Source organism: Bubalus kerabau, chromosome 6, assembly GCF_029407905.1.
Source record: "Bubalus kerabau isolate K-KA32 ecotype Philippines breed swamp buffalo chromosome 6, PCC_UOA_SB_1v2, whole genome shotgun sequence".
Lineage (NCBI taxonomy): Eukaryota > Metazoa > Chordata > Mammalia > Artiodactyla > Bovidae > Bubalus > Bubalus kerabau.
In genome coordinates, this window is record NC_073629.1 from 57,170,046 (window position 1) to 57,194,451 (window position 24,406).

Here is a 24,406-nt window from a genome sequence, read left to right on the forward strand (position 1 = left end):
CCGCCCGCTCGCTCGGGGCTGCTGGCGGCGGCAGCGGCTCGGCCGAGCTTCCTGCACCTCCAGCCGGGGAGCGGCCGCAGACACAACAGCCCCGGGAGCGGTGGCGGCGGCGGCCGGGGGGCGAGTGCTCCCGGGAGGCGAGGAGCTGTGGCCGGCGGGGCCCGGCGCGCCGGAGCCTGCGCCGCTGCCGGGGCTGCTGCTGCCCGGCTCGGAGGCGGCGGCGGCGGCGGCGGCGCTGGCCTCTAGCCGGCTCGCTCGCTCCCTCCGCGGCTCTTACACATGTGTTACTGACAGAGCAAAATCCCAACTACTCCCCGGCTCTGCCGCCGACGTCAGCGACCCTCAGCCACTGGGCGGCCGGATTGTTCAGGCGGAATAATAAAACCTGCCAATCCGGGCAAGGACAAAGGGATGACTGAAACGAGACTCCGGGGGCGGGGGAGAGAGCCAGGCGGAGGAGCGGGCCGAGGCTGGAGCGGGGAAGGGCCGGTATCAGGTGGGGAGAAGTCACCCGGGCGCGGCAAACCCCCCCGGGGCGGTCCCGCGCGGCCCGGGAGGGCGAGTCGAGGCACCGGGGACCCACTTGCCCTCCGTGCGCGCGAGGTATCCCCGGGACCCGCCCCACTAGTCCCTCGGGGACAGCCAGTCCCTCGCGCCGAGAAGAGCCCTTTAGGAAACTTACTTCACATCTGCCTTGAAAATGGGTCTCTGTTGGGGTAGGAAGGCTTTCAAGAGATCTCTGAGCTGTGGAGATCTGTGCTGTGTTTTTTGAGGTGTTTTTGTTTTTTAAATTCACCATGTTAGAGATTTATGAACCTTAGTGGAAGTTTAATTCACAAGGTAGAAACAGTCAGGAACTCAGTAGTTCCAAAACACTGCCTGCTTACTTCCTCTTCTTCCCATCAATCCATGTATAAACTAAGGGCCCATTAGGCATTTCATAGGTATTTATCAACGTTGGTAAAAAGATCACAGTCTACTTTCAAAGTTCAGGAAAACTTTAGGGAAAAAACCCTTGCCCCTTGTATCCACCCCACTGTAGAGAATGAGACGCCAAATTTCTCTTAGCCCTCAGAGTGATGGAAGTTATCGCAGTATTAGAAATCCCACAGCCTCTGGAGAGAAGAAAAGTTATTTCTAGTGTAAATCAAGTTTTGAGGAACGCTTTAAGGGTGGTAGTCTGAGTGTCTCATTCAGTTCAGCCTAGATGCTTAAATACCTAGTCCTTCAACTTTTATCTGCTCTGCTAAATAGGTTTAATAAATCTCCGATCTGAGGCTAATATTAGGTCTGATTATTATTAGTAAGTTCCAGAGAGATTTTTCTGGTGGAAATTATCATGAAAGTGCAAAGCCCTTCTGCTAAGTATCATTAAGTAAAACCAGTCTTGTGGGACAAGTTTTCATATTGTATTACATACAGCACTGCTAGATTGAGAAAAGGGACCTGCAGAAGAATCTAGCTACAGACAATGCAGATGTTCAACATCTATGGTTTTAGCGTCTGTTTGGGAGGACTTCTGTCTTTCAAACCATCAAAACTAAGTCTGCAAAAGAAACTATAGTCGTTGCCTACAACATCAAGCAGAGGACATTTTTAAATATCAGTTAGAACACGCCTCTCTTTATATGTCTAGCACCTTGAAATGAAATGGCTTGCTTGTATTGATTGGAACTTAAAATTTCATTTTTATGGTCAAATCACTTTGTGCATGTATGAAAAATATTTTTTTAATCTTTAAAACTATAATAATAATTAAAATGTTCTGGATAGAAAACAGCTGCAGATGGGTGTGATTAAAGAAGGCCAACTTAAAAAAATGTAATGTTCCTTGAAGGTTGGTAAAAAAAACTCAATTAAACCAAACGATGAAAGGAACCCAGTAAACAATAATACATTTTAATCCCCTAGTTCAGCTTCAATTTGTTAATAATTTATAATAATCAAAATGAGATGACACAAGATCTTAGTGGGCTGCAATTAAGTTCTGATTTGACCTGTGGAAGTAAATTTCCTGCTCTGGCCCTTCAGTTTCTCATCCACAAATGAAGGAATCAAGCCAAATCATCTTTATCTTTCCTCTTTTTAAAAAAACATTATTTTCTATAGAACATTTAATACATAGGTCTGGAAGGAATTGTGGTGCTTTATTTCCCAAAGTATGTACACTAAAATGAAATCTTTATTTTAAAATGAAATGTTAGAAAACTAATCAAACATTAGATATCACGAAGTTATTGTCCAAAGGATCATAGTTTCTATGGAAGGAAAGGAAGAGAAAAGGATGGATAAAACTTTGAATACAGATCTCTAGGCTTGGAGGGGCCTAGGAGATGGTGTTTTGGCTCTGATTGTGAATGGAGTGAAGACTTTACACATGTCCCTGCAGATTGGAGTTGGTGAGAGGATGTTACCAAAGACCTTTATTTCCTAATATTGTGGTTATAGAAATACAAAAGCGATGATGGCTAACAGTCTCTATTTAGAGGGGTAGGAAGTAAATACATTCCCTGTAATCAAAAACCAGGTGTACTTTAACCAGAGCGCCACCTCTGGGTAGTCTTTATTTCTGCATTCCTTGCATTTAGCAGTCCTTTCTCATCTGAATAGTATCAGTAGTAGGATTTTGGTCTGCAAGAGCCTGCTATTAATAGAATGGGGTAGCAATGTTAATCTTTTATTTTCACTGATGCTAAATTTACAAAAACTGTGTAAATACATGTTCATTACAGGTAAGGCAGTTCTTTATTCAAGTGTTCTTCAAACTGATATAGAACAGTGCTCAAAATAATCCTGCTACTGCTGCTGCTAAGTTGCTTCAGTCATGTCCAACTGTGTGCGACCCCATAGATGGCAGCCCACCAGGCCCCTCCGTCCATGGAATTTTCAAGCAAGAGTACTGTAGTATATAGTAAAATTGCCTGAATTCAAAATAATAATGTTATAGTATACCCAGCAGTTCAAGAAACCTCTTTTGATGTCATAGACTCATTTAGCTACTCACCATAAATGACAAATAAGAATACAGTGCTTTGGAAAAGAAAGAGAAACTCAAATTATTTCTTTTCTTACATTCTAATTAAATGTATTGATCTTAGATCAAGCCCACATTCTCCCCACTCACCCCAAAATGCTTTGTCCATACCTTCCCTTCTTGTCCTCTAAGTCTTCCAATCATAATCATTCTTCTGTTCTCCAGGTGATGGTTCTCTGAGAATATCCTGTAGACACCCAGAGGTTCCACACAGACCCACGTCACCATCTGTGCCCCCAGAAAGGCCAGATTATTTGATGCTGATACGGCAACTTCCACATCAAAATGCCCTAGCTCTTGCTCAAGAATAAACAAACATTTAAACCTTTTAAAGGCAATGTAAAATTGTTTTTGAAGGCAGTCTTTTTAGAAAGCCCCGCCTTTTTTTTAATCTGCCTACCTTTATTGCTCTCATCATAGAGATCCCTTGAAATCAAAAGATTCAGTCAAAGTGAATCTGAAAAGCTTGAGTCTGGGACGATTTCAAAGTATAAAAGGTGTGGCGAGAAGAAGAGGCAATGATAGTTACCGACAGATGTCATGAGGAAGACAGAAGACAAATGGCATGTAGGTGGCTGCCAGTTTTCATGGTGGTGGTGTTGGCTAGGGAGTGGGAAGGTATTGCACAGTAGTAGAGACAGAGAGACTGCAGCATTTCAGAATAGGGATTCCTCTACATTGTGACACAAATGAATTTATCTATGAAACAGAAATAGGCTCACAGACATAGAGAACAGTGCTGTGGTTGCCAAGAAAGAGAGGGTGGGGGGTTTGAAATTAGCAGATGCAAACTATTCCAGTTGAGCTACTTCAAATCCTGAAAGAGGATGCTGTGAAAGTCCTGCACTCAATATGCCAGCAGATTTGGAAAACTCAACAGTGGCCACAGGACTGGAAAAGGTCAGTTTTATTCCAATCCCAAAGAAAGGCAATGCCAAAGAATACTCAAAGTACCACACAATTGCACTCATCTCACATGCTAGCAAAGTAATGCTCAAAATTCTCCAAGCCAGGCTTCAACAGTATGTGAACCGTGAACTTCCAGATGTTCAAACTGGATTTTAGGAAAGGCAGAAGAACCAGAGATCAGATTGCCAACATCTGTTGGATCATCAAAAAAGCAAGAGAGTTCCAGAAAAACATCTATTTCTGCTTTATTGACTATGCCAAAGCCTTTGACTGTGTGGATCACAACAAACCGTGGAAAATTCTTCTGGAGATGGGAATACCAGACCACCTGACCCACTTCATGAAAAATCTGTATGCAGGTCAAGAAGAAACAGTTAGAACTGGACATGGAACAACAGACTGGTTCCAAATCAGGAAAGGAGTACATCAAGGCTGTATATTGTCACCCTGCTTATTTAACTTATATGCAGAGTACATCATGCAAAACGCCGGGATGGATGAAGCACAAGCTGGAACCAAGATTGCTGGGAGAAATATCAATAACCTCATACGCAGATGACACCACCTTTATGGCAGAAAGCAAAGAAGAACTAAGGAGCCTCTTAATGCAAGTGAAAGAGGAGATTGAAAAAGTTGGCTTAAAACTCAACATTAAGAAAACTAACATCATAGCATCTGGTCCCATCACTTCATGGCAAATAGATGGGGAAACAATGGAAATAGTGAGAGACTTTATTTTAGGGGCTCCAAAATCACTGGAGATGGTGATTACAGCCATGAAATTAAAAGATACTTGCTCCTTGGAAGACACACTATGACCAACCTCAGTTCAGTTCAGTTGCTCAATTGTGTCCGACTCTTTGCGACCCCATGGACTGCAGCACGCCAGGCTTCCCTGTCCCATCACCAACTCCCGGAGCTTACTCAAACTCATGTCCATCAAGTCAGTGATGCCATCCAAACATCTCATCCTCTGTTGTCCCCTTCTTCTCCTGCCTTCAACCAACCTAGACAGCATATTAAAAAGCAGAGACATTACTTTGCCAACAAAGGTCCACCTAGTCAAAGCTATGATTTTTCCAGTAGTCATGTATGGATGTGAGATTTGGACTATAAAGAAAGCTGAGCACCAAAGAATTGATGCTTTTGAACTGTGGTGTTGGAGAAGACTTGAGAGTCCCTTGGACTGCAAGGAGATCCAGCCTGTCAATCCTAATGGGAATCAGTCCTGAATATTAATTGGAAGGACTGATGCTGAAGCTGAAGTTCCAATATGTAGGCCACTTGACGCAAAGAACTGACTCATTGGAAAAGACCCTGATGCTGGGAAAGACTGAAGGTAGGAGGAGAAGGGGACGACAGAGGATGAGATGGCTGGATGGCATCACCAACTCAATGGGCCTGAGTTTGAATGAACTCCGGGAGTTGGTGATGGACAGGGAAGCCTGGCGTACAGCAGTCCATGGCGTCACAAAGAGTCAGACGTGACTGAGCGACTGAACTGAACTGAAATTATATTATGTATGGAATGGACAAACAAGAAGCTTCTATTGTATAGCATGGGGAACTATATTCAATAGTGTGTGACAAACCATTATGGAAATGACTATGAGAAAGAATGTGTATGTATATGTATAATTGAATCACTTTGCTATACTACAGAAGTTAACACAACATTGTGAATCAACTAAATGTCAATAAAATAACCTTTTTAAAGAGAATAGGGATTCATAATGAATTCATCTAAAAGACTATACTTCAAAGAATTATGTCTTGGTTTTAAATACTTTAAATTTACCGTTTTTTTGTATTTCTCAAAATCACTTAAAAATATCTCACTAAATGTTTCATGTGATAAAGTTGTTGCTGTTTTAAAGTCTTTTCTTTTTTAAGCAATCCATATGTCTCTAATTTGGTAAATATGCCACCAAATTTATATTAATCAGTATTTAGGAAGTTGTCATAACCTCTCTTTTATAGGGTAACTTAAAAGCATAGTGAAAAAGTTAATTTTATTGAAATAAAACAATTGGAAGATCACTGAGGAAAAGGAAACAACATGAATACTATTGTGACTAGAAATATAATTTATGATATAGATTTTGCTTTTAATTATTCTACTTGATTAGAACATTTAAAACTCCTTGAAACCATGGGAAAGATGGGGAAGGTGATGGGAAAAAAGAAGATACGACTGTGACACATTGTTTTGCCTGACATAACAAGGCCACTTGTATTATAGTGGCAAGAAATGACTCATTTTCTTCATACATGCTTATCAGGGTAGGAACAGGACTTACAAATCTCCCACTTCTGCCCTAGAACCACCATCAGCAAACCTTGAAGTATATTTCATAGTGGTGATATTACAAGAAAGATTATTGGCCTACTCCTGCTAGCTTTCGGGACTGAATTCTGTCAATAATATTCAACTACCAGTGATATTCTGCATATATCACTGCAAATTAATTATCAGACTATGTATGTGAGTATGTTATATGTCCATTAGGGTCTTCAATTGGTCTACTGCACCCACAGGCAGTGCTTATTAAAGTTGAGTTAGATCTTACTGCAGATAAATTTAATTTTGTAATAGTTACAAAAGAGGATATGTAGATGGCTGGGCGATTTGTATATATATGTGAGGTAATTATTACTAACAATATATATTTAAATTATAAATCCACTAGAAAATAGCAATTCTATTTAACATTACTGTTCCTCTCTAAGACGATGGAAATAAGCATTTATTGATAGAGAAACTAAAGCGTTAAAACATAATTCATTCCCCCTATGTTCCCATTAACTGTTCTTGGTACAAGAAAGGCTAGTAGTTCAGAAATTTCATATATACCAATCCACAACTTCCTTAGTTACTGTCACTTTTAATTATAGTATTGAAATAATTAAGCTTTCTCTCTATGTGGATTTGTAATAAAATGTAATATTTTAAAGTGTTATACTGGTCTCTATTTGCTCACTAAAAAAATTGATGAAAATATGATATTTATTCATCTAATTATAATGAATGACCCTGGTGGAAATAGGGGAGTTCAATCCATACCTGTCCGTAGACTTGAAAAACACATATTTCTACTCTATACAGTGCCATAAATTTTTTAGAATAAAAAGAACAACCAGGTATGGATTTTTTTTAAATAATAAAATTGGATAACTCAATTGACTAAAATGTGTTCCCTCCACGCAGAGGTACACATTATAACGTCATCATTTATATTTCTCAACATAAATCAAATTTCATAATAAAATTGTTTTTGATGAATCACCACTTCTAGCTTCAAAACATTCTGACAGAGAAAGCAAATTTGTCGATTTCTCTGTATGATAAGAAATCACTGAAAATATATTTAAGACTTTTAGTCTAAGATGATCTTTTGCGGGGGCGGGGAGAGTTTCTTTTAAAAGGAAAATATTCAAGCCTTTTAAAATTTGGGAAAACAACTCAAGAATAAAATAGTCTTTCTTTCCAGCATTTTTTCAGAGCCATCTGTTGTGCTCTCTGACAGTAAGGCCAGGAGAAGTCATTACAGAACAATACTCTGGAAACAGTTGGCTTCAAAGAAAGAATGAAAACTTAAACAACACTACCTTTGTACATGTTTGTTCTAATTAGTGGGTTAAAACATCCAAGCATTGTACCCAGATGTCGCTCTCTGTCCTGTTTTTATCGCTTTTCTCCACTGAGATAACATTTAGCACTGCATTGAAATTTCTACTTACTGTTTGTGTCCAGTAGTAAATCCTGGCACATTATTAGAATATCTGCCTGTTATCAGCTCAGTCAGGGAATGAATTATTGACTATAACTCATTGCTAGGAAGACTACGTATGACACTCCAGTGAAGTTTTGATAATTTCTAGAAGTCATGGTAATTTATGGAAGGGGGTTTTGATTGATCTCCCACTACCTATTTCGCACCTATCAGTAAATAGGACATATATTGATGGTCTACTTGAACTACATTAACAATATGAGGAATTCACAACTTAAGCATTTTTTTTTACTACAATTTCTACTAAAACAGTAACTCAGTTTCTATGAATATTCTTTTGTGTGGTTTACCCATGGAGTAGGGAAGCACGGATCTAGACTGTTGAATACGTAATATCACTATTGTAATAATTATTTAGAAATATCCCTCATTAGCAGTTGTATCAGCCTCTGCCTTTTGGAAAGAAACCTTGAGACTGTTGGAACAGATGAGAATGAAACAGAATATATACTGAAGGATTTTAAAGAATATCTTCAAGTGTTACAATACAGCTCATAGAATAAAGGATAATTTTTTAATTAACAGTAGGCAACTTATTATTTTTAAAAATATTTGTAATATGTTTTATGTAAAATTACAGATACCAATTAATATGATATGACTGTCCCCATAAAGTCTATTTGTCAGAACACTAATAATCACTAACAATCACAACTTTTCTTAATATTTATTTACTTGGCTGCACTGGGGCATGTGGGATCTTAGTTCCAGAACCAGAGATCAAATCTGTGTCCCCTGCATTGCAAGGTGACCACCAGGGAAGTCCCACAACTTTCTTTTAATATAGGTTTATTTTCATCCTGTTTTATTTTTGCTACATTCTCCAAATTCAGTTATTTCTCAGAGTAAACTCTACTAGACAAATGTTTCCTTTATTTCTTTCCTGAGTTTCCATCATTGCAATTTCATTATTGCTTTATTTACTACAATTGCTTCCTATAAAAATGACCAGTATTTTCAACTTCTACAATATACCATATAATACAGCAAACAATATAAATAATAATTAATGGCTATTTCCAAAGTGACATTGAAAGCATATCTAGATTTCTAGAAATTTCAACTTACACCAAATTGTATTTAGTAATCTGATACAAAAATAATGGTGTCTCTTTTGCCAGCACAGACAAGATTGGGGGTGGGTAACTTGACTGACTACTTGGCTTAAAGAAAATAATTCTTTCTTCATTTTATCTTAATTTAGTAGCTTCTAGCAGTCATCTAAACAATCTTAAAATTAAAAGATAATGTTAATGGGAGAGACTGTTGTCATAGGATAATGGTTTCCTGCTGCTAGATTAATGCAGTGGCAATAATACTAGAGCATTTATTGAAAATAAAGGGAAAGACAAAGCCAGAAGATTTATTTTTAAAGCAGGTGTCATGGATCCTATGACACTGTTGCATTATAATTACTTTGTTTCAATGTTGCCAAATGGTTGAGGGAAAAGGATCCCTTTTCCTGAAGGATATGGGGGTGACAGAATGATACTGGCTGGTACCCCCATGACTGGAGAGTGCATTCTTTCTAACTAGAGCAGCAGATTTGTTGTGATTCTTCTAATCAGATGGTCCCTTCTAAAGGCTGTGCCATTTAAAGAAACAAACACCAAAAATGCACAAATTAAGTGTCATTAACAACAACAGCAAAAAAAGTAGGCATCTACTTAACATTGTTATCAATCATTCTGGAAGTATTAATAGGCCTTCCCACATTGGTACCCCAAATACCTTGCTCTCCCATAAGCCATAGGGATGGCCTATACGACAAAAACTCTGTCCATGGATTTATCTTCTTTGAATACATATGATAACATTGGACTGAGTAACAGACTTCTCCAGGTGGCATCCTCACAGGTATGCTGTGCTAGTCAGAATTGAAAGATGGTCCCCAAGATTCCCAGCCCCTGGTATACACAGCCTGTATAATCCCATCTCCTTGAGTGAGGGTGGGCCTGACTTAATAAGGTGAGCCCTTTCAAAAGAAGGTCTAAAGGTCAGAGATGAAAGAAGTCAAAAAGATTCAAAGCTGAAAAAGACGTTCTCCCACTAGTCTGGAAGGAGCAAATTGCCATATGAGAGACATGATAGAGGGGGCACATGGTAGGGACCTAAGGGTCACCTCTAGGACCTGAGAAGGGTTCCTGGTCAACTAGCAGAGTCAGGGACCTCAGTCCTTGAGCTGTAAGCTCCTGAATGCTGCAACACCAGTGAACTTGAAAGAGTTCCTTGAGCCTCAGAGGAGATAGCAATCCTGGCTGACACCTTGATTTCAGCCTGGTAAGACTGAGCAGAGAGCCTGGATATGCCATGCCCATACTTCATACCTACAGAAACTCCAAGGTAATAAATGGATTCTGTTTTAAACAATTAGATTTATAGTAATTTGCTATGCAGCAATGGAAAACAAGTTCAAAAGATGTGTTGATGTTGTTCAGCCACTAAGTCACATCCAACTCTTTACAACCCCATGGACTGCAGCACACCAGACTTCTCTGTCCTCCACTACCTTCTGGAATTTGCTCAAATTCATGTCCAATGAGTTGGTGATACCATCCAACCACCTCATCCTCTGTTGTCCCCTTCTCCTCCTGCCCTCCATCTTTCCCAGCACCACAGTCTTTTCCAATGAGTCAGCTCTTTGCATCAGGTGGCCAAACTATTGGAGCTTCAGCTTCAGCATCAGTCCTTCCAATGAATATTCAGGGTTGATTTCCTTTAGGATTGACTGGTTTGATATTCTTGCAGTCCAAAGGACTCTCAAGAGTCTTCTCCAGCACCACAGTTCAAAAGCATCAATTCTTGGGCACTTAGCCTTCTTTATGGTCCAGCTCTCACATCCATATGTGACTACTGGAAAAATCATAGCTTTGACTGTACAAACCTTTGTAGGCAAAGTGATGTCTCTGATTTTAAATCTATTTTTAAACTGCTTTTAAACTGCTTTTAAAGTGATGTCTAGGTTTGTCATAGCTTTTCTTCCAAGAAACAAGAATCCTTTAATTTCATGGCTACAGTTACCTTCTACAGTGATTTTGGAGCTCAAGAAAATAAAATGTCACTGTTTCCACTTTTTCCCCGTCTATTTGTTCTGAAGTGATGGGACTGGACACCATGATCTTCGCTTTTTGAATGTTGAGTTTTAAGCCAGATTTTTCACTCTCCTCTTTTTCCCTCATCAAGAGGCTCTTTAGTTCCTCTTCTCTTTCTGCCTTTAGGATGGTGTCATCTGCATATGTGAGGTTGTTGATATTTCTCCCTACAGTCTTGATTCCAGCTTGTGCTTCATCCAGGCCAGCATTTCACATGATGAACTCTGTTTAGTCAAGGCTATGTTCTTTCCAATAGTCATGTATGGTGTGTGAGCTGGACCATAAAGAAGTCAGAGTGCCCAAGAATTGATGCTTTTGAACTGTGGTACTGGAGAAGTCTCTTGAGAGTCACTTGGACAACAAGAAGATCAAACCAGTCAATCCTAAAGGAAATCAACCCTGAATATTCACTGGAAGGACTGATGCTGAAGCTAAAGCTCCAATACTTTGGCCACCTGATGAAAACAGCCGACTCATTGAAAAAGACCCTGGTGCTGGGAAAGATTGAAGGCAGAAGGAGAAGAAGGAAACAGAGGATAAGATGGTTGGATGGCATCACCGATTCAATGAACATGAACTTGGGCAAACTCTGGGAGATGGTGAGAGACAGGGAAGCCTGGCATGCTGCAGTCCGTGGGGCTGCAAAGTGCCAGACACAACTTGGTGACTGAACAACAACTCTGCATAGAAGTTAAATAAGCAGGACGTAAGAAAAGGTAAAATAAGGTATTTTGTTGCCCCCTCTTTCCCTCTACTAAGAGTTACTCTATTTGTTCTTTCTGTCTAATCTCTCTCCCTATCAGACCCTGAGGCAAAAGACTGGATAGTCCTCACTACTTTCAGAGTGTGTATCAGTTAGGATATAGGCTTATAAGCAACACAGCCAATAACACTCATGCACAAGGGAGCATGTAGAAAGATATCATGGTGTCTTAGCATTAACAGACCTGAGAGTCAGGCAGGGGACAAAACAAGAACCAGAGGAGCTCCAAAGAGCTATGAAATAGGAATTTCAACAGTGATACCCTAGCAGGAACAGGGTGGTTACTATGGTGTTGCCTGGACAAATGACCTCCAACTATACCCGTTCTGCCTTAGGCCACCCACATAAGCTTCAGAATCCCTAAGGGAAGCTTCCTATTTACTGAGGTCTCGAAGGTCATATGCCTGCTTCCTTGAGGGGAGGAAGGAATGGTCTCAAACTTCCATAGTAAGGGTGAGCCCAGGAGGTTCTTCCCACCAAGAATCTTTAGAGTGGCAGAGAAGTAATACTCCAGGAGAAGAGACACTATACAGTAAAAAAAAAAAAAAAGTGACAAATGTCAGTCAAATTTTGGTGATCATAGGGTGAATACTAGAATCATGTACAAGGGAAAAGAGAGAACCTATCAGACAAGTACATCCAAACATGGCATTAAAAAGAAAGTGTGTCAGGCCACCAGGTATGTCATACTGAGCCTGAGGAAGGGAATTCAGCAGTACTTGGAAGGTCATCTGAGCAAATTCTAGACACAATAATCCAACTGACTTTCTACATGCCCCACACTTGGGCAGTCACTCTATGTAGAGCAACCAGAATGAGATGGATATTTACCTCTTTGTCCCTAAAATTCATAGGCTTCCCAGGTGACTCAGTGGGAAAGAATCTACGGACCAATGCTCAGGAGATGCAGTTTCAACCCCTGGGTCGGGAAGATCTCCTGGAGGAGAAAATGGCAACCCACTCCAGTATTCTTGCCTGGGAAATCCCATGGACAGAGGACCCTGGTGGGCTACAGTCCATGAGGTCACAAACACACCCTCATATCAATTTCTTACCTGTCATTGTATCAGAAGCACCATGCTTCTCACCTCTTAGGAAGACAAACGTCCATGATAATTTTGGAAGGAGGGATAAGGCGGTATTAGCTGCAAGTGTCACAGCCATGGTGAACAAATGTTCAGGAGGACACTAGGAGAGTCAGCCTGGTAGAGACAGGACACTGGAGGATCCTCATCTGTTGACTTATACGAACGCACTCTTGGTTTTCTTTGTTTTTAATTTTGTCTGTATGAAAATTGTTCTGTCTTCTATTCATGTGTTCGTTCAAAATACACTGACCAAGCACCTACTATGTGCCAAGCAGTATTCAGTGTTGTAGACACAGAGAGCATCAAAGAAAGCAAAGTAAATGCTGTCGTGGTATCTACAGATAATTGTATGTTAGATGGTAGTATTGATATCTGCTCTGAGGAAGAACCACTTAAGATGGTGACTGCAGCCATGAAATTAAAAGATACTTGCTCCTTGGAAGAAAAGCTATGACCAACCTAGACAGCATATTAAAAAGCAGAGACATTACTTTGCCAACAAAGGTCCGCCTACTCAAGGCTATGGTTTTTCCAATAGTCATGTATGGATGTGAGAGTTGGACTATAAAGAAAGCTGAGCACTGAAGGATTGATGCTTTTGAACTGTGGTGTTGGAGAAGACTCTTGAGAGTCCCTTGGACTGCAAGGAGATCCAACAAGTCCATCCTAAAGGAGATCAGTCCTGAGTGTTCACTGGAAGGACTGATGCTGAAACTGAAGTTCCAATACTTTGGCCACCAGATGTGAAGAACTGACTCATTGGAAAAGACACTGAAGCTTGGAAAGATTGAAGGCGGGAGGAGAAGGGGACAACAGAGGATAAGATGGTTGGATAGCATCACCAACTCGATGGACATGATTTTGAGTAGGCTCCGGGAGTTGGTGATGGACAGGGAAGCCTGGCGTACTGCAGTTCATGGGGTCGCAAAGAGTCGGGCACAACTGAGCGACTAAACTGAAGAATGACAGGCAGCCGTCAGGCCCAGGTGGAATGGGTCTGGTGATGAATCATAGTTTCAAGCAGGTGAGTCACAGGAGGTCTCAATGAGAATATTTGCACAGAGACCTATAGGAAGCAAAGGAGTCAGGACCCTGAGGGAAAGGGAGTCCCAGGGAGAAGCAACTGCAGTGTAAATGCCCTGAGGAGATGTGTGCTGGGTCTGGTTTGGAAGAAGCAGGATGAGGCCAGGTGGCCTGGCTGTAGTAGGAGATGAGATCAGAGTTTAGATTGGGGCAGACTGGAGCTGACTGGGACAGCTCTCAGACTTGGGCTCTTACCTGGACTGGGAAGGGATTAGAGAGTTTTGAGCAGAAAAGAGATATGAGCTGATTTACATTTTAGAAAGTATAAACTACAAAGGTTTTAGGTAATAACAAAGAAGTCACCAGATAAAAGGTTCTTGCAGTAATCATGCAAGGGCTGATGGTGGCTTGAACCACAGTGATAGGAGAGGTGAGCTGAGAAGGAACAGATTTAAGATATATTTTGAGTATCTGAGGCAGATAAGACCACAGTTTCTATTTCAAAATTTACATCGATGAGTTCATGTGCCTTTGACAGCTCTTTTGTGCTTTTATGATTCATGACAGCTATAAATTCCCTTCTGCTTCTGAAAAGTTGGGCAGGACAACCCTCCCCACCATCTCCCACCCCATATGATTGCCCTTCCCTCCTGCTGAGTTTATGTCAGAAATAGCCATAATCTTGTTTTCACACAAATTTCTATTTTAAATCAGAGGGAGAAATAATAAACACTGAACCTCTCAACCTGTGCCAGACCCTGAGCTAGGTTCTTTCCAGGTAACAAACCATTTAATCTTGTTAACAACCGGATACAAGGTATCATTGCCTCCATTTTAAAACTGAAGAAATGCAAATCATGAAAGTTAAGCGATTGCTCCAGATCATTGTCAAAGTTGAGGATCAAAACCTGGAATTCCGCAGAGCTTAACAAGTTGAAGGAAGCTTCCGCAGCCCACTTGCATCTGCTAATAAATTAATATTTAGTTTTTAAACTGGTGGTTCTCAGCCAGAAATGATTTTGCCCCCTTGTAGACATTTGGCAACATCTGGAGACACTTTGAGTTGTCACAACTGGGAAGTGGGATTGCTATTGGCATGAGTTGGTGGCGGCCAGGGATACTGCTAAACATCCTACAAACCACAAGAAAAGACCCCTATAACAAAGGCTCATTCTGCCCAAAATGTCAATTGTGCCAATGAGGTTGAGAAACCCAGTGCTAAACCACTGCTAAATAATTAGACTGTCAGAGTACAAGTAACATCAGTTGTAAAACTGTTATTAATAATTTTTTCATTAAGATACTTAAAAATGAGGTTTCTGTAGTCAGAACAATTTCAGTGTTCATTGGGGTAAACTTTACAGTTATCCAGGGAAGTTTTACCCAGTATGTTCTACTGGCACAATGTTCAGTGCATGGAAGTTTTTGCGCTTATAAGAAAAAAATGCTAGATACCTGAAGTAAAAGGTTTAGGGGCTCCAAAGTACAAAAGCAAAACTGCAAAAATTAAAATTAAGAAATGTCCATGTAAATGTCTACAAAGGAAACTGATTAACTTGAAACTTGTAATTTAATTCACTTCTTATATGTTGTTCAGTTGCGAAGTTGTGTCTGACTTTTTGCAAGTCAGACTACAGCACACCAGGCTTCCCTGTCCTTCACTAGGCACAATCAAACTGTATTTATTGTGAGATGTATTTTATGTTTTTCAGGTAGATATTCTAAAAGTAAGGTTTTGTAGGCTCTGCAGAAGTACAATAATACCTCTGAAGCCACCCTTCTAGGGATTACTATCAGGAAAAGAGGCAAGGCTGCCCCTGAGTGAAGTGAAGTGCTGAGTCATGCCAAGATTCAAAGAAACACATTTCAGGCAGCAGAACACCATGGGAATGGGAATAAGCTTTTTTGTTGTGCAGTTGCTCAGTCACATCCGACTCTTTGTGACCCCACGGAATGCAGCACGCCAGGCTGCCCTGTCCTTCACTATCTCCCGGAGTTTGCTCAAACTCGTGTCCTTTGAGTTGGTGATGCCATCCAACCATCTCATCCTCTGTCATCCCCTTCTCCTCCTGCCTTCAATCTTTCCCAGCATCAGGGTCTTTTCTAGTGAGTCAGCTCTTCACATCAGGTAGCCAAAGTATTGGAGCTTCAGCTACAGCATCAGTCCTTCCAGTGAAAATTCAGGATTGATTTACTTTAGGATTGACTAGTTTGATCTCCTTGCTGTTCAAGAGATTCTCAAGAGTCTTCTCTAGCACCACAGTTTAAAAGCATCATTTCTTCAGTGCTCAGCCTTCTTTATGGTCCAGTTCTCACATCCATACATGACTACTAGAAAAACCATAGCTTTGACTATACAGACCTTTGTCAGCAAAGTGACGTCTCTGCTTTTTAATGTGCCATCAAGGTTTGTCATAGCTGTTCTTCCAAGGAGCAAGCATCTTCTAATTTCATGGCTGAATGCTCCATGTAAACAGATGTTGCTAAAATGGAGTAATCGGGACAGACTGTTTAACAGTTAATGTTGGAGGGAAAGACAGAGCCATTAATTTTTTTTCTTTTTTTTTAAAAGCTTACTATTGTTTTAAACAGTTTTGAAAAGTTACATTGCATATACAGACATTACAAAATAGTGCAGAGCCATTAAATTTTAATCTGAGCACAATGGGCAGCCATTGGAGAGTGTCAAGCAAGGTAATGTCATAATCAGATTTTTTTACCTTTAATGTTTAAAATTTTATTTATTTATTTATTTATTTTACTTTTTGGCTGCACCAAAAGGCATCTGGGATCCTTATTCCCTGATGAGGGATCAAACCAGTCTGCCCCCTGCAGTGGAAACACAGAGTCTTAACCACTGGACTGCCAGGGAAGTCCCAGATGTTTTTGTTTTTTTTTTTTTAACTGGGGAAGAATTGATGAAAGAGATGTGTGGCAGAACTAGCTTCAAGCTTACCCCTTCATTCTCTCCTTCTTCTTAGAAATAGAACCCCAATTCAAGCTGCCTGTGTTGTTGCCTGGAATAAAAGACTGTATTTTCCAAACTTCCCTTGTAGCTCCTGTGTCTAAGTTGTAGCCAATAAATAATATGTAAGGGAAAGTTAGGAAATGGTAACCCACTCCAGCATTCTTGCCTGAAAAACCCCATGGACGGGGGAGCCTGGAGGGCTACAATTCATGGGTCACAGTGAGTTGGACACAACTAAGTGTCTGAGCACAAGGGGAAACAGAGATAGGACTGCTAGCAAAGTGCTTAAAGAGCTGATTCATCTGAGAAGGACCCATTTTTTACCCTCCATATTTCTCCTTCCTTAGACCTTAAGTGTGGACCTAATGGCTTAAGCTTCACCATGAGATGACCTTGAGGATGAAATGGTATACCAGGATGAAGCCTCATACTGAGATGATGGAGCAGAGACATAAAAGCCCTGGTAAAAGATGGGTCTCTGGTGACACTGTGAAGTTGCCAAACCAACATTGGAATAGTTACTTCCAAACTTATATTAGAGAGAAATAGAGTTGGAACCAGTTCTAACTGACATAGGAGGCAAAAGTGGAAGTCAAAGAATAGTAAAGAGATGACTGCAGAGAAAGAAGAAGTTGATGTGGTGAATGGGGGGAGTGATGAAAAATATAAGATTTCAGATATACTTTGGAGGTAGTGTTGAGAACATACATCATATGCTCAGCCTAGACCAATCATGATTAAATCTCTGAGCTGGAAGAAAGAAACACTTTCCTTGGAGTCAGCATATCTCAGTTCCGAAAAAAATCAGGAATTGATTAGCAGAGGAGTGGGTGAAGGGAAATAGCTGTTAGTGGAGTAATAAACAGTGTCTGCCATAATACTTCTTATTTTTACATACAAATTCCAAAGCTGATCACAGTTACAGCTGATACTACATTTGGCACATGCAGTAACATGAACTGGTGCTCTTCTTGCTGCTGCCATTGATCTGCAAGGAGTTGATTGTTAAGCATTTATGTATTTTTAATTGCAAAATAATCACTCCCATCTTCAAGAAGTTCAACACGACAAAGACTTCTAAAACTAAATAAAGATGCTGCCAAGTGAAAAAACAATCAACTGCATGGGGCTTTTTCCCTCTATAATACTAAAGCCACCTGCTTGTCAACCTCAGAAGAGTAAACACAGTTTGATCACATGTGTAAAAGCTAAAAAGTTATTACTGACCAACTTTTGAGGAAATGTGATGCTAGGGATTTAAAAACATACACAAGGGAATTCTCCATGTGAACCTTAAAATTCTGGGACCCTCAGCTTCTGCTTCTCCATCCTCATGTTTAAGGTCTCTCACTTATCTTTATAAAGTTCCTTAAACATTCTATTGTCATTTGGCTCCAAGAAGAAAGTGTAGTAGTGTTAGTCGCTCAGTCGTGTCCGACCCTTCGCAATCCCATGGACTATAGCTTGCCAGGTTCCTCTGTCCATGGGATTTTCCAGGCAGGAATACTGGAGTGGGTTTCCATTTCCTTCTAAAAGAAGAAAGTGAATTATAGAAACAAGCTTCTCTTACTTCTTCTCATTTTGCTGCCATATATGGCAATCAGTTCAGTTTAGTCGCTCAGTCGTGTCCGACTCTTCACGACCCCATGAATCGCAGCACACCAAGCCTCCTTGTCCATCACCAACTCCCGGAGTTTACCCAAACTCATGTGCATCAAGTCGGTGATGCCATCCAGCCATCTCATCCTCTGTCGTCCCCTTTTCCTCCTGCCCTCAACCCCTCCCAGCATCAGAGTCTTTTCCAACGAGTCAACTCTTCACATGAGGTGGCCAAAGTATTGGAGTTTCAGCCTCAGCATCAGTCCTGCCAATGAACACCCAGGACTGATCTCCTTTAGAAGGGACTGGTTGGATCTCCTTGCAGTCCAAGGGACTCTCAAGAGTCTTCTCCAACACCACAGTTCAAAAGCATCAATTCTTCAGTGCTCAGCTTTCTTCACAGTCCAACTCACATCCATACATGACCACTGGAAAAACCATAGCCTTGACTAGACAGACCTTTGTTGGCAAAGTAATGTCTTTGCTTTTTAATATGCTATCTAGATTGGTCATACCTTTCCTTCCAAGGAGTAAGCATCTTTTAATTTCATGGCTGCAATCACCAACTGCAGTGATTTTGGAGCCCCAAAGCATAAAGTCTGACACTGTTTCCACTGTTTCCCCATCTATTTCCCATGAAGTGATGGGACCAGATGCCATGATCTTAGTTTTCTGAATGTTGAGCTTTAAGCCAACTTTTTGACTCTCCACTTTCACTTTCCTCAAGAGGCTTTTTAGGTCCTCTTCACTTTCTGCCATAAGGGTGGTGTCATCTGCATATCTGAGGTTATTGATATTTCTCCCGGCAATCTTGACTTCAGCTTGTGCTTCTTCCAGCCAGTGCTTATAAAATGAGTGGGTGGTTGTTGGCAAGCAGGTTGTTGTTGTTTACTTGCTAAATCGTGTCCAATTCTTTGAGATCCCATGAACTGTAGCCCATCAGGCTCCTCTGTCCATGGGATTTCCCAGGCAAGAACACTGGAGTGAGTTGTTATTTCCTTCCCAGGGGATCTTCCCGATCCAGGGATCGAACCTGTGTCTCCTGTGTTGGCAGGCTGATTCTTTACCACTGAGCCACCAGGGACACCCAGTGGGAAGCAGGAGTTCTGCCTTATTCACAAAAATTGTGACCTTGTGGGAGTAGACCGAGCCATATACTCATAATAACAAATTATACACATAATATATCTATCTTAGAGATGCTACTTAGCATCTAGACACTAAAAGCTGCTGGAGCCAAATCAATAAGGAAATAATGACGGAGCGCCCACTATGTGAGATCCAAGCATCTCCTACTGTGCACAGCACTGAATAGGTTCTTCATAAGCAATAACTCAATTAATACAAAAGACTACAAAACATAGAGGTGTCTTGCCCTTGGGGTCTTTATAATCTACTCTGAGGAGAAGGAATTAAGGGATAAGAAATACCTGAAAGTAGACAGAGAATTTCAGTATGCCATTTGTATAAGCTGAAAAATAAAGAAACAAGGAGACCCACCAGATGGCAGTGAATAAAATGAAAATCCCTCAAATTCCAACGTGAGAAGAGATTTTAGGGAACTGCTGGTACCATCCCCACATTTCAGAGTGAAGTCAGTGAGATGCACAGAAATCCAGGATGCAATAGACCCCAAATTACTGGCAGAGACTACTCTGGTCCCCAGGTAGCATGCCCCCTGTCCATCTACATCCCTTTCGGAGGCCAGAACATGCTGTTCTTTATTGACTTTTGAAAGTCACTGAGAGTGGTGACCTTGGAATAATAATCTCTTTAACTGGGAGACAGATGCTGCTATTTACCTTACCAACAAATCATTCACCATCATCCCCTTTCTCCTCTTTAGTGAAATTTTCACTTTTGTTCAAACATCCAAGAACCAGGTGCTTTACAGGAGCCTGGGATCCTCCACAACCTCGGAGATAAATCATGGTTGGTCTAAGCCTAAGGCAGTCCTTACTAGTGATTGGTTAGGAGTGGGCATGTGTTCCTGTTCTGGCCAATCAGATGTGAGAGGAGGTTAGCTATGGGTATTTCTAGGAAAACTTTCCTAGCTCTCTATTTAACAAGTGGTGGAAGAAATAAAGGCCTTTAGATTTTGTTAGGTAAGAATAAGATTCATGGACTTCAGTCACTTGTGACCATGAAAAGAGACACCAACACAGTGAGGCAGAGTGAATGGAAAGATAGTAAGAACCTGTGTTGAATGATAGTGGTGGTTGCCTGAGTTAAACCAGAAACGTCTGATCTCAATTTTTTTTTGTTGTGTGAGGAAAAAAGTACCCCTGTTTGGTTTTCTGATCACTGCAGCCAAAAGCACCCTAATTATTATAAGAGTGGGAACCAATCTTCAGAATTTCCATTAATCCTGAAGAAGTTTATTTTGTTTTCCGAAAACAACAACAAAGAGGGCTGTCTTTAGGATGGTGGTTCTGCAATTAGGCTTCTGCTGTCACAAAGCCTTTCTGGCATTCCACCACATACTATCTCTTAACACTCTTGTTTCCACACTATTATTTTTCATGTGGGATTTTGGACTGAGCCAAACCTTGCCTATACCATTAGGATTTAACATGCCTCAGGACTATTGGGTTTCTCCTATTTCTTACTGCCTGTTTCAGAAGGCTGGGGATACTGTGAAAAGAATTTAGACATTGAAAGAGGAAACAAATTCTCAATATCAGTCTTAAGGGTACTAATATCTATTTCCCACCAGATGGATGGGATTTCAGGGTCTGGTAACTTTGTGATGTATACATTTGAAATTTATAAAATGTTCCCTTTGTTTCATCTGTTTGAATGAGGGCAGTAATGATATTCCTTCACTGTATATAGTTATTAAGAGTCCTTTGCTTATGTTAAGGGGGCTTATGGAAGGTTTCAGCCAAACACAAAACCACTTATTAGGACAAATAGAGCTTTTAAAAGAATACTATACTCTCATGAATAAACTAGTTTCTGATTGGCTAGAGTTGCAGTTTAGCTTTTATCAGTAATTAACGGCAAGCCATGGAGCAAACTCGTTAGTTGACACCAATTACAATTGGTAATGAGTCCAAGAAAAAAGTTATTTATTTCTAAACTTTTGAAGCATAATTGTTGTGTAAATCAGATAGCGAGCAAATCTTTTCCATACGTGTAGGTTGGTAATTGAGAAATAAAATGGTTACCAAATGTACTCTTTGTCCAGTTTTGTTCTGCAGTCGATCTCTCTCGGGACTCTTTAAAGTGTAAGGAAAAGGTGATGTCAACAGCAACGTACTCTGGGCAAACGGAGCCAGGATTAATTAATAGAGATGAAAGGGAAACACTAGGCCTTTCTTAACCATTGCCTTGCAGTCCTTGCAGTTAGATACTTGCTGCTCCACAGATGACCAATCACTGCACTGAGGATGAGGACAGGGGCTGGAGACTGCCTCTGTTCCAAAGCAAAATAAAATAGGAGAATGGAGAATGAGATTTGTCTCCATCTCATTTCCAGCATGTAGTCTTTAAACTGAGAAACTCTCAAGAGCTTTTCCCTTTGAAGTTTAATATGTAGAGTTTTACATCAATATAACATTTTAAATGTGTTAAACAAATTAGTCTCTGGTTACAAAAGTTTTGAGACATTTGCAAGTTGCTGTTTAACTAAATTTAATATGTGCCGGCAAAGTTGATGGTGCAGTTGTTCATTTAGAAGAATGCACATTTGGAATGATTAATAAATAAACCAGCCTCCCATTGCTTCAACCTCTGTGTTTATTTGAAGGCAATCTACTTTAAAAAGACATTAATATTCTTCAAATTATTATTAGAATAATTGCTTTTACTCCTCTCAGAACACACATTTTTTCTCATTTCCCTTCAGCATAGACAGCTTTTCACTCAGATATAAACTTCCCATTATTATTCCCCACCCCCCAAAAATGAAGAATAGGAATTATACACTTTTCACTAAGGAATAATTAATTTGTCTCAAGTATTAGAACAGAGAATTGTAGAGTGACTTTGAATGGTAGTCTCTGAGGAGTAGCATTGTTTGTTCTCTCCAGTCTTTAATGAGCTTTAGTAAATGGCCAGGAAAAATTACCTTCTTTCTGTAATATGAGAGAGGCGAAGAATGAAGGAAGCTATAGAATCCCTAAGAGAAAAGGGAACACACACACACACACACACACACACACACACACACCTCCTTCACAATAGTATTCAAGTTGGTGTGGAGGACACAGTTCTCCTTTAGACTTATTTGAGGACAAGAGATCTGGTTACTAAGTGCATTAAAACAGAAGCATGTCCCTAATTTGTATTGATTATTTTTATCGCTACCACTGTTGAATCTGCTGAGGAAACCATCATCCTGTAATTCCATGGGGTTGGATATTTGTTACACCTACCATGTTAAATTTCTTTTCCCTTTAATGACTGGAAGAGAATTAGAACTGGAGCCTTAACAGAAATTAGTGGTAAAGGACCTGCCCCTCCCGCATAGATCACTCAACCCCTTGAAAAGAGCCCTCAGATTGTAATGTTCCTACCCTGAAGGAGACGCCCCCAGCCGAATGACTTTTGCAAAGAGCCGAATCGTTTTCCCCATGTTGCCAGAGAGTCCTGGGCTTGTGCATGGAGCTGCTTGGCCTTGTCTTTGAGAAATGGATCTTTTCAGTCCTAAAGTTTCTCACATCAACGGGAGATATTGCGCATTTAGAGGAGGTCTAGAAAGTGGATTACCCAAAGCCAAAGAGAGTTAAGTTCTTTCTTCCATCCCCTCTGTCTTGCACTAGGGCTTCTAGGGACCATGAGGTAGCATCCCCCCTTTTCTTTGCCTGAGTTCTGAACCAACTGAGAAATAACACACAGGGACAAGGCAGAAAAAGGTCCGAATATCACTCTCAGATTGATGAAGCCAGTATGTGCACATGTGGCTTTTATCTGTGGGCAAGTAAGCGGGTAAATAGCACGACTAACCTCACTTTCCAGTGTGTGTCCAGAAATGCCAGGCTGTGCAACCCCACTGAATGCAGGGCAGGGAGCGGGACAAAGACTGACGTGGGGGGCTTGCTCCTAAGAGCACGTGGCAGGCATGTCAGAGCTCTCCTTCCTCTTTCTTCCTCTTAACATCTCACATTCCCCTTGTCCAGCACTGAAAGGTAGAGGTGGGGCTCCTTCCAGCCCTGTCCTTCCCTGAGCTCGCTGGATCGTATTTGTTTTCCCTTCTTCACCAATAGTTCCAGAGCTTAAGCTTTTTCTAGCAGGACCCTAACTGTCATGTTGACAAGATGGTTCCCACTAAAGCTGAAATGCCTGATAGAAGCTTAATATATTACATGCTGTCAACGAGGGAGAGAAAAATGACCACGGGTTTTGGAGCCAAAGAAACCTGTGTGAATTTCAGTTGTACTTTTTGCTAATTTTGCATCCTTGAGCAATTCCCTTAACCTCTTGGCCCCTCAAGGTCCTCCTCTATAAAATGGGGGCATGCCAAAAGACTCTGCAGGTCACAGTGTGGACACAAGTTTGTCCACTTTGGTACTGGCACATTTAAAGTGTTGTAGGAGAAGGCAGTGGCACCCCACTCCAGTACTCTTGCCTGGGAAATCCTATGGACGGAGGAGCCTGGTGGGCTGCAGTCCATGGGGTCACTAAGAGTCGGAAACGACTGAGCGACTTCACTTTCACTTTTCACTTTCATGCACTGGAGAAGGAACTGGCAACCCACTCCAGTGTTCTTGCCTGGAGAATCCCAGAGACGGGAGCCTGGTGGGCTGCCATCTATGGGGTCGCACAGAGTTGGACACGACTGAAGTGACTTAGCAGCAGCAGCAGCAGTACTCCAGTACTATACACTTTAGCAGTGGTGGGAACAAACACTGCTTCTCCTCAGAGACTACCATACTTAACCTTCAGTAAATGTGCCCATCCTTCTGCTTATATTCAGATGTAAGGAGGTAGTACCATAGTAACAATAGTCTCTGGTTATATAATGCTTAGAGTTTACAAGTGTTTTATTTAAAATATTGCAAGAAGCCTATAAAGCTTGCATAATTCTCATAAAACCTCTCCTAAGACAACAATTATCTGTTTTGCAGGTGAGGAAACTGAAACTCATAGAATACCAGTGACTTGCACAAGGTCATTTAGCTGGAAATGGATA

At 40.9% G+C, this 24,406-nt stretch overlaps 1 long non-coding RNA gene across 1 annotated transcript; it reads left to right on the top strand.

Annotated features, from left to right (window-relative positions):
* Positions 1-407: 407 nt before the first annotated feature.
* On the top strand, positions 408-3,367 carry LOC129656162 (uncharacterized). Its single transcript, XR_008716243.1, has 2 exons — positions 408-496; positions 3,200-3,367. It is a non-coding gene; the product is annotated as an uncharacterized LOC129656162 (long non-coding RNA).
* The last annotated feature ends 21,039 nt before the right edge of the window (positions 3,368-24,406 follow it).